The sequence below is a fragment of the Lepisma saccharinum genome, chromosome 3 (genome assembly GCF_977018435.1).
Source record: "Lepisma saccharinum chromosome 3, izLepSacc3.1, whole genome shotgun sequence".
Lineage (NCBI taxonomy): Eukaryota > Metazoa > Arthropoda > Insecta > Zygentoma > Lepismatidae > Lepisma > Lepisma saccharinum.
The window spans coordinates 4,947,746-4,964,227 of record NC_139231.1 but is presented as its reverse complement, the minus strand read 5'-3'; positions in this window follow the sequence as shown (position 1 = coordinate 4,964,227).

The window sequence follows — 16,482 nt, the reverse complement described above, 5'->3', positions numbered from 1 at the left end:
CTGAACCAGTAGCTGCTCCAATGCAGTCTGTTGGGCCATCTCGAATGAAATGGTCCCGAAAGTTCTAACGTGAAAATATTAGCATTGGAGGTATAAAAGTCCCTTGAGCACTAACTGCCACTGCAACTGTCACAAGTTGGCCTCTTTCTGCACTGCTCACTATGCCAACCTGTTTTGTTCCTTTTTCGAACTACAACCTTATTTTGTTTCATGACAGTTGTGACACCAGTTTCATCCATGTTCCAAATTCTTCAGGATGAATAATTGTTTCTGGACAGAACTTCGGAAACTTTGTCAAGAAACATGCGCACATTTTCTTTGTTGAAACTGGACATTCGTGCTAAAGAAGTTGATTCAGGCAAGCGCACCGAAATATCTTTGTTTCTCTGTAGGAATCCTCTGAACCATTCAATACCAGCCATTCCGTTTACAGACCACGATGAAGGAGCACTTATATCAAACTTAACTGCATAGAGATGAGCCAATTTTCGCACTTCCTGTGGTGTTAATCCAAACATAATCTCACTGGAACGCTGAAAGTACATTTTGAAGATATTCTCTTCTTCCTCTGAAAACACTTTTCACGGTTTCGCATAACCACAACTTATGTTCTGTCCCTCATGAGGACCACTTTCTTGTAATTTCTTCTTTTGTATGTATCTTGAGAGGGTTGAATAATGAATGTTGAACTCTGCAGCCACTTGTCTTAAGTTGACATTTTTGTCATCTTCGTGTTAAAGGACTAAATTTGCTGCTCTATCCATCACATCAGGCGGTGTGGTCCCCTTTTGGGTCTTCCTCTTGTAGTTCCTCATGTTTCAGGCTACCTGAAACAATAGAAATAATAATAATAATACGGCAACAATTATACAGCAATTCGACAACAATAGTTTCGGTGGAAACATAAGAAGGAACAATTTTTTAGAAATAAATCTGCAAGACGAAAGAGACCATTTCAGAAAGCATAACAATATTAATGTTCCGTGCTGCTACTAGAAATTACATGCACATGATTATAAACAAAAATTCATTCACAATTTACGTATATATCTAGCACTACTAAGTGAAATATAGTGTTATCTTGCCGTACTGACGTGCGTGTAATTTTGTATAACAATAAATAAGTGAAAATTCAAAATGTGTGTTGGTTACTGAATATAGGACTAAATATATGCGATTACATTTTTCTTTTACTTGAAAAGATTGTAAAATTAGTAAACAATAAACCGTATTTCGATTTATCACATTCGGGACAGTGAACGATTACATTCAACATCTTATTAAAGCGCTGGTCTGTCATGGGGCAGTTTGCAACATTGTGGGGTTAGTTGCAACATCTGTTGCAACTTGCCTCACCGACATGTTTGATTAAGAAAGCTATTCTTGGCTCTAAAAGAATGGAAAACATAAAAAGCAATATCACTTTCCACACCTTCAATAAACATGCTTTCAAATGACGACATGTCGCATGCTGTGATCATTTATAGGAATTGCGTATTAAAAATTGTAAGAAATTCTTAAAAATTACTCACCGTCCTCAAAATTCTTCTTTCTTCCTCCACTCTGACAACATCTGGTGTAACGAACGGTTCATCAGAGACACCTACCAACGTGTGTTGGAACGACAGTAAGCGCAACGCAGTAGAGCCATCCTACATAACAGAAAAAGCACTGTTGCAACGTGCCCATGCTGCAAAGTGCCCCACTTTCCCCTACCTTATTAGAGCTCATACACACACAAAGTAACTTTCGAAACTTTTCAAATTAGCGAACATATACACTTGTTCCCCTTCATCCAATACAACATGTACAACATGCAGACATTTTACCCCATCTATAATATGATTACGCCCACAACGTGGCCGAAGGTCACGCATGCGAGCGTACAAGACGTGGCTGAAGGCCACGTCAAAAGTACGCGAGTCAGTAATATAGGAATCAGTAATATGGGAATAAATGGGTATTTTGTAATTCGGCGTTTGTTCGTTCCTTTTGCCAAGGATGAACATCCACCTATCACATCCCCATTGAGTCGACATGAATTACCTCTCGCAACCCTTCCTTATTTCTAGGTGGGTTACGTGGTGGAGATGCGAAGCATCTTCACTCTGCTCCTGCAGCCAGGATCATAGAAGTCTGAAGGTCTGCACTGGAAGCATCTCAGGTGGGCACAAAGAGCAACTCGAACCACTGGCTATTGGTTGATGCCGATTTATTATAGAAAGCCAGTCTGCATACATCTGGGTAGAAGTAGCACGAGAACTGGGAAAGGGTATTTACTGACTTTAAGGTGATAAAGACTTGTACTTTAATCTTAGGTATCCAACTGAGTTCGTACTATAGGGACTTCTAAATATTCCGCCATCATTTAAAAACATAAAGGTTAGTACTTCAACAACTTTCTAATTTCTAATTGGTGTTCATTCATTCACGTCATAATTTTTGGTCATGATGCATCTTCTAACTATTCAATCTTTTTACGTTGTACAATATATTCAATATCAAATAAAGCTAGGCCGTAACAAACTGTAGCCCACAAATGGATTCTAAGATGTTCAAAATGGTTCAAATGTAAAGATCTGATGTTACTGTGGCTCAACATCGGTCCAGAGAACGCGATCTGAAAGAGGACGGGGGAGGGCAGAAGTTCATTCCATGGGACGGATAGTCGACTTTCTGATAACCCAACATTTTCATAAAATTTCTTACTTTCGAAAACAAATGTAATAGGAGGGGACAACAATGACATGAATGAGACAGTCCTTACGAAGTCTCTGCTCGGGTTGTCGTATCCAAAGGAGAATGGCGCCAAAAGACAATAAGACGACAGCGGCTGAGAAATCCTCACTCAAAGATTCACCCCCCTTCAGCCACCACCCCCTTTGTAATTTGTTGCTAATGGCACCCCACCACTACCTTAAGGGATTTAAAGGGAGGGGGTGGATTGAAGTACGCTTTAGCAAGATAGCAGCTCGTTCCACGGGCGAAAAGCGAAATCACTTTCGGAGAACGACATGGTGGGATTCGTTTATATGTGAACGAGGCCTTTGCCCCTCGTACCCCACGTTTCTGCAAATGATAGAAACTGTCTTTCATTTACCCCCTCCCGTAAAACTTTCGTCAAATTGTGGATATCGAACAAGGAGTTTGCCGCAGGGCTGACGACAGATAAGCTTCTTCGGTTGGTGAAGTTGTGAGTATGATTGTTCCTCCAGAAGACAGCAGAAAGAGCTCATTTAAGCGTTTCTGCGAGAGTTTCTGCTAAATTGATGTTAGAAAGAGATTCCGTAGCCTTTGGGAACAGTGAAATAGGGATTGTCACTTGGATTAAGGAACGAGGGGAACTGAAACTTCACGAAAGGGACAATGCCTACACCGAATGTGTGAGGAACCGTCCAAAATCTGCCGAACTGTTTTCTTTGTCCAGAATTACATCAAATTTAGCACTGGTATTAGAGCCAGATCTACATGGAGAAACGTTTTTTGCGAAAACATTTGAAAAACAGTAGGAAATTTCTATGGCTTGGAGGCTCTGCTCATTAGAGTAGTGGGTAATGTATGGCAATGTTGCCAACCTCTGAACTTGTCAGCGTTGCCAACCTCTAAGCTTGTCAGTGTTGCCAACCTCTGAGCCTGTCAGCGTTGCTAACCAAAACTTTTTACACGTGCCAAACCATGCCAAATGAATCATACACTGGTATTTTAGAAATATACTTACGTAAATAATTGATGAGTTACGTAATATCATCGTATGAGAAATAGAGGGACGTAATTCCAAATTAACATGTTTACAGCAAAGAGGAAATAATGAACTGCTAGGACTATTTTAGCATTTAAACAAAACGGTTAACTTTTTTAAAAGAAACCTTCCGACTTTACAAAATGAGTTTCTGTAACAATAAAATGAAATCATAACTTCATAAAATACTGGGGTATTTAAATACTTAACATTAATGTCATAAGGAGATACACTTATGACTCCACACAAAACACACTCAAATTGTTAACAATTCTTTCATGAGAACCAGAGAACCGTAACTCCAATAATGCGATATTCAGTTTTGTTTAAATAAATTCCTCTGAAAGCTTTATTTGGACCTGCACTCCACTGGTCATTTCCATCGTTAGCTTAGCAAAATTTGTAAGATGAGTAGACGAATAATTTCTTTGTAAATATTTATAATTTAACCACGGACGTTGAAATTAGGGTACAACGCAAATGTACTACGTTACGTAAATGAAGTATTTTAAACGTTACTCTGTAAGAATAATGGAATTATAGCAGACGCGTTAAATAAATATCTTGAATTGTGCCTTTCCCTTTTCTTCATTTACGTTTAGTGTGTCGAATTCTCTTTATGCATGAACTCTAGAGGTTACAGAGCACAAAACAGATTTTCTCCAGAATTTCACATTTAATATTTATACGCGTACTATCCATATCAAGAAATGTGATATGTTGTAAACAAAATGGTTTTAATAATAACAACAATAATGATAATGGAAACACAGACGTACTGAATTATTATGTATTATCATTGAAAGCTTCAACTTTCGACAGCAAAGCACTTAAATTGTGAATAATTCACGTTGCAGAGAAATCCTACACAAGATTTAGGACTAATGTTTTCTGAGTTTCAATAACTTAGCTGTTGTTGACAATCTTATCTTTTTAAATTCTATTTTGAGAATATTGATTGTTATCTATCTCTGCTCAGACATCGTTTCACTGTTGAGATCAATTAAACTTGTAATTCAATGTAATAACAACCCTTGCTTCGTCAAAATTCCCATTGGAGAACAGTTGCATAACGCAGGCACACGGATATCAACTTCCGTGCTGCCATCTAGAAGCAGCCTTGCCTGAACAGCCCATCAAGTAGTCTTTTTATTCAGCATTTTTTGCTCTGCATCTTCAGTTGTTTCTCAGATATCTAAAATTGAATTGGGCTTCCTTTTCTTCAGCACTTCATGCCTTACTGCCTTTTACATCCATTTCAAGAACACCGTAACGACATTGCATGGCACCATATTATGTGAACATTTCCTTCCGTCTTTCAATAGCCACTGGTGCGTAAATTCCTCAAAACTTCCCCCAGCACAAGATTATGCAGTAGAAGACAAAGTTCTTTCATTGCACTTGAACAACCAAGTTCCTCATGAACTACGAAACTCCCGAACCACAAGGGCCAAAATTTCAACTTCCTGGTACAAAAGACTTGTTTGTGAAGCATCGAAATATTCACCTCTCATGTGGAAAACCAGTTTGTCTTTTAACTTTCTTTCGACCGACCCCTTAGAACGTGAAGTTCCGACTTTGGGACCTTCTTCACAGAAAGTTACCTCTCGAAGTTTGTACTCATTTAATCTTGTTTTGCTAAAAAATGCCATTTCCCCCGTCGAGTTACGTATCATCGAGAGGGAAGTGGAAGGTGGGAAGAATGAGTCTTCGCGTTTAATGTCATTCTGGCTCCTCCTCGGACTTGGTGTCTTGTGTAGCTCTCTTGTTTTAAGCAGTTCCATGTTTCTCAAGGTGTTTTGATTCTTACTTCTCTCTCTCTCTCTCTCTCTCTCCTCTGTGTGTATGTGTGTGTGTGAGAGAGAGAGAGATATATAGTCCAAGCGTCGGGAGAGAATTTCCTTCTGCAAGACTCTAGGATGGACGAAATATTTCCAGGTGGATCTACTTCCGTGGATGTGGTTAATATTCTCTCTCTCTCTCTCTCTCGCTATCTATCTTTCTAATCTATCTATCTATATATATATATCTCAGGCCGTTCGGTGGCCTCGCACGTTAAGTAGTTGGTTTTCGAACTCCCCACTCAGGTTCACGGATTCGAGTCCTGGCCTGGTTCCTTGTTGTAAGTGGGTATTCATCAATTTCATCAAATTATCACTCATCCTCATCGTCTCGATTAGCCAAAGGCAACAGAAATACAACACTAAATCAGTAAAATACTAACACTCTCTCTTTTTCTTTCACTATTTCTCTCTCTCTCTCTCTTTCTCTCTCTCTCTCTCTCTCTCTCTCTCTCTCTTTCATCTCCTGTACTCCTAGATGGCGTAGTGGTAACGTGGTGTCCTTGTTTGAAGATATCTAGGGTTCGGTACCGGATAGGGTCACTAGTGGTTTAGATCCACCTTTAACCGTAGGTCCAGTCCCAATTACCTTAGTATGTATAATAGTGGAATTGAAACAAAAATTCAAATTCAAATTCTTTCCCTCTTCCCTACATTTTTCCTTTTTCTATCTTTTTTTTTTCATCCGTGCCTTTGTACGCACGAAAAGTATGTTGAGATGTTGGATTAAACATATTATATTCTTGTCAAGGAGTTGCTTTTCTCCATATACTCGTGCCTACTGTTGAGATCTTTCACAATTGATTTCTTCTGTTCTGCATGATCTTGCTACATATTATAAATCAAATACAGTAAAACCTCGTTAATCCGAACCCCTGAAACCGGACTTCGCTTAATCCGGACAGGCAAAAGGCCAAAACAAAGAAAAATCAGAATGCAAGGTTTTAAATGTGGCTAGAAGTCAACAAGAGAACTTGCCAAAGAAAAGGCAGTCAACCACTGATGAAATTCTGTTTCCCGCAAACTTTGCACTGTACTATATAGTGTATTTGGGTCTATGCCCTTTAAATACACCATAATGAACGTGTTTTGTTGCTATAAATGGAGTTTTAATGCACTTTCTACTGTTCTTTTAGGTTATTTCAGTTAATCCGGACTTTCGTTAAATCGGTCAACTTATCCTCCCATTAGTCCGGATTAACGAGGTTTTACTGTAATAACAATAACCTGTTGCGCAATAGCCCGCAAGGACGGGCCCTACCTACCGACTACCGCCTCACTCGCACCAGAGAGGAAGATAATCAGACCAGTCACAGGGTGACGTGTGGTCAACACGACGAACTCACAGTCGTTGTTGTTTGCTTCCATGATCGGGCTACGCTACTTATTCGTAGCTCCCCAATTTCCTAACGATGGGGGGTGGCCACCGGTCCAATACACAGGCCGAAATCTCAGCAGAAATGAGACTCGAACCTTCGCGCGTTCCGTACCCGGAACTCAAAGAATGAAGCCTTAAACTTGAAGTGCAATGAGACGCCGGATGCGTGGCAACAGAACGGAACAGTTTCGCTTCCTGCGTCTCAGTGGGCCATAAACCTCAAGATAACATGCTGACTTCTAGCGGGAAATTCAGTGCTTGGTTCCGTACGTTCCCCTGCAGCATGCGTTACCTTACTTGATTTCGATAGAAGCAGACGACAGAAATTGTCTTGCCGGATTTTTCCGTGTTTCCCCGCATCTCAGTGCGCGAGGTCCTTTAGGCCCATTAACTCTTAGTACGCCGCGCGGTCTGACGAAATTAAGCCCAGTGTCGCCGAGGCTTTGAGCGGGAAATTTGAATTCTTATACATAATGGAGAAAAATCGTAATAACTCTGGCACTATGGAACCAATCTACTTCGGATAACTTTTGTTTTGCAGGCAATGCATCGATCGGTGCATGCAACCATGTAAAATTTGGATGCCCCAACCACGGGGGGGGGGTTACGGGCGGGGCTGCATCCCCCGAATTTCAATGAAAAGAACATAAAAATGTGGAGTTTGCTCCCTCTTCTCCAGCTACTTTGGGGAGAAAACCCGAACTTTTGCTTTTTTTCGTTCGTGTAGCTACTGTGAATCTTTCTTCCCTGTTGACTCGGCTCTTTGTGGAAATATGTCCGGAAGGAAACGATTGTGCGTTATGGAAATCGATGAGCTGTTATATGATACGAACTGTTTATGGTGATGCCTTTGTTAGTCCTAACAGAGGAGGGAAGGGAGCCTTTGCAATCGTTTGTTTTGTCTATACTTCTGGATAGACGCGCGGTTTAGACTCATGCTTCTGGCCTCTGGCTATCGTCAAGCTTCATTGCATTTCTAACATAGAGGCGACAGAAAGCTGACACCGCCAAACCTAATCCAATCCCCTCTCTCCTTGCCCTACCCCCCCGCCACTACTTCAGCTGGATCACCAGGTCTCAACACAAAGAAGAATGTGTGCCTTATCAGTACTAAATCACAGCGTTGGAAGCTTGGAGGAAAACAGCATCGTAAATACCAAGCATTTATTGTGTCTGTCAACTGAAGAGCGAACACGTGTTTGGGCTCACCCAAACACGTGACATATTCCGAGAAAGGAGGGGGGGGGGAATTTGAAATTTTCGAAACACGATTGCGAAACATGTTGCCGAACGAACTGTCAGTGTTTCAACCCCAATATACAAATATAAGTGTGGCAAACCCTCGATAATTGTATCTAAAGCTGTTTGTTCCATATATGCAACCGCTGATGACAGGGACATACTTTTTTGTTCCTCATATGGAACGGCGGGGGACTAAAGGTTTTAATATTTTCTTTCTCCCCCCCCTCTCTCTCTCTCCCTCTCTTTCTCTCTCTCTCTCTCTCTATTTCGGTTCGGTGTCCCAGCGCGATAAGTATCGACTTTCGATCTTCCGACCCAAGTTCACGGGTTTGAGTCTCTGCCTGGCTATGAGTGCTTTCTGTGAGTGGACATTCATCAATTTAATTGCATCATCACTCATCCTCATTGTCACTGTTAAATATGAAGCCACTTGTCCTTGAATAAATATAACAACAACATAAGATCGTATATACCGGATGACCACAATTAAAGTTGCCCTATTCAGAGACCTCTGGAGTCCGTTTGAAGCATCGGAGAGAAAGTAGTTCAAATTTTCACCACCAGTTGGAAATATGGCACTGCAATCTGACTGGTGCACACTGAACAACGTCGCTGGAGACGCTCCTTGCGATCAAGCTGTCTTATGCTTGCAAAAGATAACTCACGTTTTGGCGCACAAATTGAACACTGCTGTGCTGACATAAACTAGAAATAAAGTTTTGCGTGTCCAACTTATCGTTATTGTTATTTCAGCGCCACATTTTTACCTGGTGCTGAAAATTTTTACGTAAGCATTCGCTTTCTCATAGTCTGCAAAGCCTCAATACCAACTTTCTCCTCAATCAGTTGCTTCGAACGGCCTCCAGAGGACTCTGAATAGGGGAAATTTAATTCGCAGCGCTACATTTCCACCTGGTGGTGAAAATTTGAACTACTTTATTTTCGTAGGCATTCGCTTCTTCATGGTCGCCATAGCAATTCTACAAAATTCGATGATTCGAAAGGGCTCCAGACGGCTCTGAGTAGGGTAACTTTTTATGACCACCCTGTATAGGCTTGTATCATCTCAATTGATCCTTTGGACACTTCATTTCTAAAATAACGATTTCTAAAAGCTGTGCATGTACACCATTACTTCAAAAGAGCATATCGACAAGGTCACAGAATATAAACTCGTTAGTAGAAATTTGGTCTCGCTTCCTAGATCCGTTAGCGGTATTTAATCCTGGCAGTTCCGATTAGACAAATGAGGCAAAAAGCGACGCTAAACAACAAAGATACTAATATTCTTCCCTACTTATTCATTTTTCTCTCCACCTCTTTTCCCTCCTCAAATGTTTAAAGGTTGGGTTACCCCAAGCTCTTCTTGTCCTTACGTAGAAATGCTCTTGCTCCCTTCGTTTGTTTTCCTCTTCACTATATTTTCCTTTTTCTTTATTTTCTTTTTTATTCGTGCCTCCGTATGCCAGAAAGATGGACTGAGGGCGTTGCTGGTTTAAGCGCATTATGTTCTTTTCAAGGTGTTGCTTTCCTCCATATGTTTCTGTCAGGAGGACAAAAACTGCCAAATTTCAGATTTTTTCGGCTCTTAGTTTTTGAGTTATTGACTTTCAAAAAAGCAAAAATCCCAAACATTTAGACTTTCTTAACTTTTTAAGTTGCGCTACATGAAAATTGGTTCTGCCCGTGTTTCTTATTTTTGGGCGATACCACAAGGGTAAAACGCGATCTTGAACAAGTGCACTGAGTTATAGGTTTTCCTATTTGACGACATTTTGAAATCTTTAAACAGCTGTGCATTAAAAGCTATTTGACCTAGAGCTCAAATTGATGTAATTCTCTTCTGCTTTTAATGAGCTATAATTTTAAATACAACATGACTGTGGTGTTTGAATTTTGTAAATTTTAAAAGACTTGAAAAATTATTTTTTTCGAAAAAACAAAAACACCATTTTGAATTTTTTTGAAAAAATATTGACTGATTTGTTTACAAAATTTCATAATGGGATGACAATGGTTCCTATGGAAATTATATTTTTTATATTTTTTGTATTGTAATGTGTGCGAAATTTGCTAAATTTGTTGACTTACATGATAAAACCAAAACTATAATTATAATATTTATTATAATATATTACACAATATTACACAAACATATTTTGGCGAGTCAAATGAAAGTGAATCAGTCTTCCCCCAGATCGACATGGCCATGCGTGTTAATGGCGTAATATCACGTAAGGTTGCATTTTGCACTGCGAAGTACATGGGATCCTGCGTTATTGCGTGTTAAACAAACGTCTGAATATGCCTACAATGGACGTTGCAGTAGAGGGCCAGTGTGATAAGATTAGATTTCTGACAGCCAATGTGACTGCGGAAACTCTAGCGAAGTTCAAATGGGAAGCCCTGCAACACCCTCCTTATCGTCCGGACCTTTCGTCATGTGACTTTCAGGCTCTTTGTGAACTGAAGAGGAAACTGAAAGGTAGCATATTTGCTTTATATGCGGACGGGCAGGAGGCAGAAATTCAAAACCAGCTAGCAAAGGACTTCTATGAACGTGCGTATTACTGACGTTAGAAGTTGGTTCCAGTAAAAATATCGTATTTTGGCTCATTCTAATTTAACATGCCCTTATATTTTTTATACAGGGTGTCCCAAAAATAAGCGGCATAACTTCAGGAATGTGTTCCTCATATGTAAACAATAAATTCATTCCGGTTTGTACGTGTTGTGAAAGCCTAACTTGGAAACCAAGCATTTCCGGACCTATGTTTTTATAAACTTTTTATATTGTTTACATATGAGGAGCACATTCCTGAAGTTATGCCCCTTAATTTTGGGACATCCTATATTTGGGAATATTGGCTGTCATCTGAAAAACTTAAAGAATTATTTCTAACGGAGAAGCCAGAGACTTGGTAACGGTTAAGCTCAATGAGAGTTTATTGATTCCAATTTCGTCGTCGAATCGCACTTTGGAGAATGGAAGCACCGTTCCACCTTACAAGAAATCATGCTATACGTTCCTTGAGGCAAACAACGCGAGCATTTCACTTTTCCAACATCCGAAACGATCTTTCGGACCATCCATTTCGGAGAGGGAGGACCGGAAGAACCACGGAAGATTTTTCCTCCGGAGGGGCAGAGAAGAATTATGGCGACTGGAGGACACTGGAAGCGGACTCAAAAATTGGCTCCATTACCGTTTCCAGGAATTGCCATTGCTACGTCACAGCCGGTAGGAAATGCTCACTCGCAGCGTTTCCAGATCCCATCTTTCTCTTTAGGATCCCCCGACGGTGAAACTGCTGGCCGTAGCATCATTTATGTTTACGTAGTGTTACTTTTACGGTCGCGAAATTTTGTCGAGAAATGGTTTCTCGAGGATTTTTACGGTATTGCGAGGTCATTCAATCTGAAATAAAAGTTTCTTAGAAATTGTCTACGCTCTGTCGCATGCCTTGGTGAGAGAACTCGAGCCATAAATATGGAAATGGTGCTTAACGTAGTTGTTTAGTAGGTGGTGACATCTAGCGGCCAAATTTGAATTAAATAAATGTGAGAGGGTAAAAACAAGTTCTTCCTTAAAGATCACACCCAAGGGCGGCTTAACGGCATACCTACTAGAGAAGCCCCAAAACCTTATTTCTCATTACATAAATGTGGCTATTTGTTTTAAAAAGAGTTGGATTTATCTTGGTCAAGAAATAATTAAAGTTACTGCTGCAAAATAATGTAGCAATTTAAACAAGGAGATTACTGTTATTTTGATATCATTATGTAGGCATTAAATAAATACATACCTACAATACCAACACTGTAATTGGGTATGCACCTGTTGAGTTTCAATTAAATAAATAAATAAATAAATGTGCTCTTTAACAGTAAACTCTAGAAGCAGGCCTGTTTGAAAAAAAATCAGTGTCCATTATGTTTCGTTATGAAAACTGTAAATATATAACTTGGTCATGTATCTTATTAGAGGAAGGTGCAAGGTACGGGGGCCAGGGTAGAAAGTTGGGGGAGGGGGCAAAAATCCATTTCTCCTGGGTTAAAATGTTATCTTGAGCTCTCCTGATCACACCGTGCCATGAAAGCGCAATAAGGAGATTGGAGTTATGCCTTCACACTCTCTGGATCTCGGTGTCCTCTTAGGAGTGATCAGGCTCGTACCCAAGAGAGGGGCATGTGGGGCATGCCACCCCACCCCCCCCCCCGCCTTGAGGGATAAAATATTTTAATGTGAACCTATAAAAATTTACCAAAATAACTTTTACTATATTTCAGTTTTTTCAAGAATACCGATTTTGTCCTTTCAGAATGAGTGGGTTCTTTGTGGAGAGAGACAAGCTTCAGAAATTTGCAGTCTGCAATAGTTGGTAATTTTAGTTTTATAACCATCGAAGAAAAGCTGCCAGGCCTAGTCGGAACAGTCTATTGATTTTAATTCATGTCCCGACTATTTCCATCTCTGGATCTTCCGTGGACATTACTTGCTATACAGGGAGACTCTGGCACCACTCAAGACATTGTACTGGTTCTGCAGGGCATTCTGTAGACTACTGTGTACATTGTTAAAATTGTTTTGAATTTAATTATGAGTCAAAATCAGTTGTTTGACACTCTCCAAACAAATACGAACCCCTTGATCAATGTTTTTTCGATTATAGTGTTTGGCATTCATTTTCACAGAAGAGAATTTTGTAAGCTCTGCATTATGCAACACTATACCTCTCCACTTACACTGCAAAGTCTGTGGTCCCTTTCGCCGCCACTAAGCAGGAGAATAAGAAACTTTGACTTCTTTCTCAAAGCTCAGGGTTTTTCTGCAACTGCGTCTATTCTGCCAGGCAGAGAATGGCTTAGAATTAATACATATAATGTAAATAGGAGCATCTACTTCACAGCAGAAGAGTTGCTATATTTGTTGTCAAAAACGTTTCCTGAAGCACTAATAGCAGAAATCGTTTTGTGTGTATGCATGTACCGGGTGGTCCAAAAGTCTCTGAACGGTCACATATCGTGAGAAATGCACATCGAATCGGAAAAAGAAAAAATACGTTTTTAATAAGTTAAAGAAATGTATTCAATGATATCACACTTGATTCCCCACCCCCGCTCTCTGGGGGTGGGGTGGTGGGCAACTGTGAAATTTTAAATGGAAACCCCATTTTGTATTGTATTTTTGTTTTCCGATTCAATGTGTATTTCTCACGATAAGTGACCGTTCCTGGACTTTTAGACCACCCGGTATATGTTTATACAGTGCGTTCGTTTTGGCTCTGGGCCGAGATAACGCGTGACATGGCGCAGATGCCGGCATTCTCGTCCCTTAACGTCTCTCTTATTTACTCACATATATACCTAGCATGTAGATAATTATATTAATATTGCATAGTATTAACCTGTGTTATTAGAGTTCTTCAAAGTTGTTCACGCGCTATCTCGGCCCAAATGAATGCACTGTAGCATTACACCACATGCTTGCGCTCCACAGATAAATTCTAGATCCACCTATGGATCTGCTCTCCTCCCCCCCCCCCTAAAAAATTCTAGGTACGGGCCTGGTAGTGATACGTAATAGAATGATGTTAATTTCCCATTCCTGGATGAAGTCATGGAAATGATGACATGATAATATATAGAAACCATACAGCAGACAGAATTGGATATCTACACCGTTGAACACTCAAACTAGTTCGATTGAAGGAAACCATATGGATCTCCTGACAGCTTTCAGCGTGTTATACAGACTCACCAACAGCGCTTATACAGTTGTTTCAGGTTCACATTAGGCACACACGGGCTAATCGGAGGTTCCGGACCGAGCCCGTAACCCTTCGATTACAAATCGACAGTGTTAAGGGAATGACATGAGATTAACAATTGTTTCAATTCTATCGAAATGCATTCTAATATTTAAAAAATGCCTTACTTGCATTCTAAAGTGTTAGACATTGTTTACTCCAAAATACTGTTCTCCAACTTTTCTTCTGTGAGTAGTTACCTAATGTAATATTAAGCATGTAGATTTTGCTGTAGTTCATTACTCTTAATATTCCTTCTTGATTACCTCTTTCTTGGTTGTTTCTTTACTTTCCCTTCCGTTATGCCTCATTCACTCTTTTACTTTCCTCTCTCTTTCTCTCACTCAATCACTCACTCTCCCCATCTTCCCATCTCTCTATTTAACATATATTTTTTTCTGTTTCAATCTTCTTTTAGGCCTACTTCTTTCCTCTCTCTCTCTCTCTCTCTCTCTCTCTGTGTGTGTGTGTGGCCATATGTATGTCTGGTCTGTATTTATCTGCCTGTCTGTTGGCGTAGCGATAACATCATCGTCTTGTAATCAAGGAGTCCCAGGTTCGATACCCGGTGGAGGCATGTTGCACAGTGGTTTTGGATCCTACTTTAAATTGTACCTTCAGGCCCGATTATCTTATCTGTGCATAAAGTGGACTATAAAAAAATCAAAAGCTTTGTCTGTCTTGCTTCCTTGTTAGTCTATCACTTCATTCCTAAACTTCCCTTTTCTTCTCATAAAACGTTTTCCTTCAATCAATTTATCTCACATAAGAAGACAACTTTATTTCAGTTTCTTTCCTTTTTTTACTCACTACGACAAATTTCCGACGGTGCCCAATGGTTACGATGGACAAGCTGCGGATGATAACACTGTCTATCAACTCCGAGAACTTGCATTTAAACTCAAATCTGTAAAAATTTAACCTTCAAAGCTACATTTTCATGATTGTTTCTTTATTCATGAAGTGCTGCCAGAAGGAAAATTTTCTTAGTCGCGGGGAAATTCAGGAAGATATTTTGTGTGATGAGAAATAATAAAAAAAATGAAAAGTAGAAAGATATAGAAATTGGAGTTACATTTGCAGATATCCGGTTTACACATAAATTCAAGCTCATTAGAGTGTGAAATGCATATTCTTTTCTCTTTTACAAATTTATCTTCGAAAATAAATTATAATTAAAGGTTGGCTTAGAAGCACTTAATATCAGTTGAAATTTAAAATTATTTTAGCAAGTCAACTAGTTGATTATGATATTTTTCGTATTTCGTATGTTCTTTCAAAGAGTACAACTTGCTATAAATAATCTTTATTAGCTATCTGTTATTCCGTCCCTTTAGCAATAATGAAGTTTTTGTGAATTAATGTTGTGACAGTAGGAATAGAAGAATTAATTCCACTAATGTTAGTTAATAAAGTTTTGTGATCACGAGTTCAAATTTTCCAAGACGAAGGGAAAATTTGTATGTAAAAGGGAAATTTTACACCCTTAAAAAGGGTATTTTGTAGGGATGAGCAGATACCACTTTGAACCGATACCGATGCCGATACTCTTACCGATACTTGAAAATTGCAATCATTAAAATTAAAATTATGTTCAAAATATTCACCAATATTTGTGTGTAAATATTCTTCTCAAATTATATGCATCAATTTTCCAAGAAATTTGCATTATATTATTCAAAAATCACATCAGAATATTAAAATAGATATCGCAAAATGGTTTGGCGCAATATTAATAGAAAGCTTGAATTCTGCACAATTTCCAGGATAATTACACACAGCAAAAATACCGCGCGGAATTTCTGTTGACCCCGTGAATGACCAATATGCCGGAAAAGTATCGGTAGATGAATTCCTACCGATACTTTTCGATAATTTACATTTTTGCATGTAAATATGCATTTTCACACCATAACATTCTACAAATGAACTGGAAGTATTTTTATTGACTTTTTCCAACCTCTTTCTGTCACACATTCTTCTGTAACTGAAATAATATCTTGGAATTTTTGTCATATTTCATTTTTAACAACGACGAACAGTAAATTATTAGATGTTGTAGAGGAAATCACTTTATTGGCTATGAGAAATTAATAATATTATTTTCTGATAAGTAACAAATGCTCACAAAAGGATGGATTGATCTGCTTTATTTTACATCGCATTTCTGCCACTTTTGGCTAATCGCGAAGATGAGAATGATGATATAATGAAATCGATGAAAAAACGCTAACAGTGAACACCAGGCCGGGGATTGGAAGCCGATACCCCTGGCGTCGCAGCGCCTCGTGCTAACCACTCCGCCACCGAGGCCGGCTCGGTGGCCTGCAAGAGTCTTATTGGTGAAATATTAACGGTTCATTAGATAATGGTTGGGTTACGTTAGCTATTTCCTTCCTTATTCCTTTTTCAATGTATTTAGGTTATTTTCTTTGATGCATTATCGCCTAGAATACAAAGTCTTCCGTTTGC